The sequence below is a fragment of the Elephantulus edwardii genome, unplaced genomic scaffold (genome assembly GCF_000299155.1).
Source record: "Elephantulus edwardii isolate Elephantulus edwardi_28Jun2011 unplaced genomic scaffold, EleEdw1.0 scaffold00203, whole genome shotgun sequence".
Lineage (NCBI taxonomy): Eukaryota > Metazoa > Chordata > Mammalia > Macroscelidea > Macroscelididae > Elephantulus > Elephantulus edwardii.
In genome coordinates, this window is record NW_006399953.1 from 4,476,032 (window position 1) to 4,478,805 (window position 2,774).

Genomic DNA, 2,774 nt, shown 5'->3' on the forward strand with positions numbered 1-2,774 from the left:
TTTTTTTTTAATTTTATACTGGTTTATGTACAAAGTTCATAGAATTCGTATACATTGTTTTTCTCACTGGATATACCCCCTTTTGTTTACCCATCCCTCACCCCACTCATCAAATTGTGTGGCCTTATGATTAAGCCTCCTGCCTTGGATACGCATATTCATTCTACTATAATGGTCTTATACAGTATTTGTCCTTATGAGACTCAGTTAGCATAATGCTCTCCAATCTCTCCATGTGTGTAGGTAGTAATTTACAAAATTGTTACTCCTGCATGCCACATAGTATTCCATTGTGTGAATGTACCATAATTTCTCAATCCATTTGATTGTGATTGGGTGTTTAGGCTGTCTTTATGTTCTTGTTATGCGTAATTTCTTTAATGTAGTAGTTTATTGTGTTTCTTATGAAAGTTTACATAGCAAATTAGGTTTCCATTCGACCATCTCTACACAAATCATCCACTGTCATTAGTTACATTTTTCACAAAATGACAATGATATCTCTAATTGCATTCTTGGTTTTCCATTTCTAGTGAGCTCTGTTAAGTGTTAAGGAGTCATGCTGCTAACTCAAAGGCACATAGTACAAATCTACCAGTTTCTCCTAGGAAGAAATATGGGTATCTCTTCCCATGTGATTTATAGCCTCTGAAAACTCAGTTGGGGGTAAGCTACCACTTCAAGGACACATAAACTAACAGTTTCCCTATGCTGTAGCTTTGAGTAATGACATTTTATAATTTAATATGAATCAAACAAATATATAATTTCTTAAATAGATGAGTGACTTCTTATAGTTAGGTTGAAAAGAGGTTGGTAAGAAGATGCAAGTCCATATTTTTTTAAATTTAGTAACAAAGGTTTTTAATAACAGGGAGCTCCTTGGAATCTCTAAATTTCAATGAAGGTTAACATTTAGAAAGAGATATTTTACTACCATAAGATTGTGAATGGAGAGAAGTACATGGAATTGTTCTTGTAATGATTAAATCTCTGCTATAAATAAGGTAAAGTTAGGGTGTCAGGGCATGTCTTTGATAGGGGTTTGTATACAGTTATTTTATGCATTTGTGAATTAATTTTACAAGAAAAACTCAGACTGAACTTATTATGCATTTAACCAAAATAACAATGATTAGAATTGACACACTATTCTTTGAATCTATATGTTCCTTTTATGTGACAATGTTTTGAGTAACTTCAACTAATAAAACAGTCTAGGTCATAACTAGGACCTAAAGTGCTATAATAAACTCTCATGGAAGCAATAGACTGTATTTGGGAAAAGAGACTTTGAAAACAGATGATTTGGGTTCCAATATGCTGTTCATTTTTTTCCCAGCTCTGACACTGCTTCAAGTTACTCAGTCTCTTGAATGTTCCTACTATAATGGAGATAATTTACAAATTCAATTTACTACCTCTAAAACCTTGCTGGAGAGTTGGCTATGAATTGGTTATGACTCAACAGCATAACAACAATTATTTATTAATGACAACAGCAACAACATTTTGTAATTGGGAATTCAAGTAGCATGTTCAAGTATGTTGTGCTGCTCACCAAAAGAATATGTATCTCTAGCCATTAAAATCTAGCATCAGCTCCTTGGGAAAATATTTAGAGCTTCAGAAACGTCAGTGAACTGAGTTGACACAGTGAATGCAACAGTAGATTGAAATGTAACAATAATTGTAAGGATGGCAAAGGATTAAACTATTTTTCTTTGGAGTATACAGAGTCTCTATTACTTGGCTCCTAACAACAGCATTTTCTATGAAATGAGCTCTTCTTGTCTAGCTAGTTTTATGCATATACAATATATCAAGGAAAAACACTTGTGAATAAAAATAATATTTATTTCTTGTAAAAACATTGTATTGCCTTTCAATTTTTCTTGGTGGTGCTTTTATTTTGTGTTTCAGGTTGATTTCTTATTTTCTTTTTACAAGGGCAAATATTTACATTGGATGTAAAATAAGTTCTTTGAGTATAAATTACTAATTAAAATCTGCACTCACATCATAACCTCCAGTACAAATCTCTACCATTGTCCAAGTGAACATACTGAGGAGGTGTTTTCCAGAAACTAGGAAGGATGCTAGGAGCATACAGTCCAGTTGAACTCTCCAGACAACAGCCATTCCAAAAGGTTGATTGATATTTTGAAGTATTTCAGATTAGCAGCCTCAACATTTTGCAAAAGTAAATCAGTTCCTCAAAAATGTTTTCTGCAGTTCTGCACCTGATTTTAAACTAGTGCTTCTAACAGTTATTTATAGACTAAAAGCTCATGGGAAATAACACATCTTTTGATATTGCTGAACTCTTTACAAGTGATAGTGATTTTCCCCTCCTTAAATTTATTTAAAGACATGTAATCTTTCTCTTTCTCTATGTCTGTTTCTTCTCTTCTTTATCATTTTTATTATTTTTTTCTTTATATCTAAAACAGAGAAAATACTATCTCACATAGAGAGTTAATGCTTGTATGGTTTGTGATATTTCCTAACCTTAACATGCTATTTTTAAAAGAGATAAGTTAAATAGAAATTATTTCTCTGTTTTATTGATTTTGCTATTACTGAAAAAAATGAGAACACTATAAAAAGTACATTATATGAAAAGCATAGAGACATTTTCAGTAAGAGTAAAATGAAGTGTGAATATAGTACTCAAATTTTGTTATTGTTTAACAGAACTCCTGTGACAATAATATACCCTGATACCAACTGGGAGTTGCTGTGATGCTAAACACTCCTCCATAGTTGTGCCA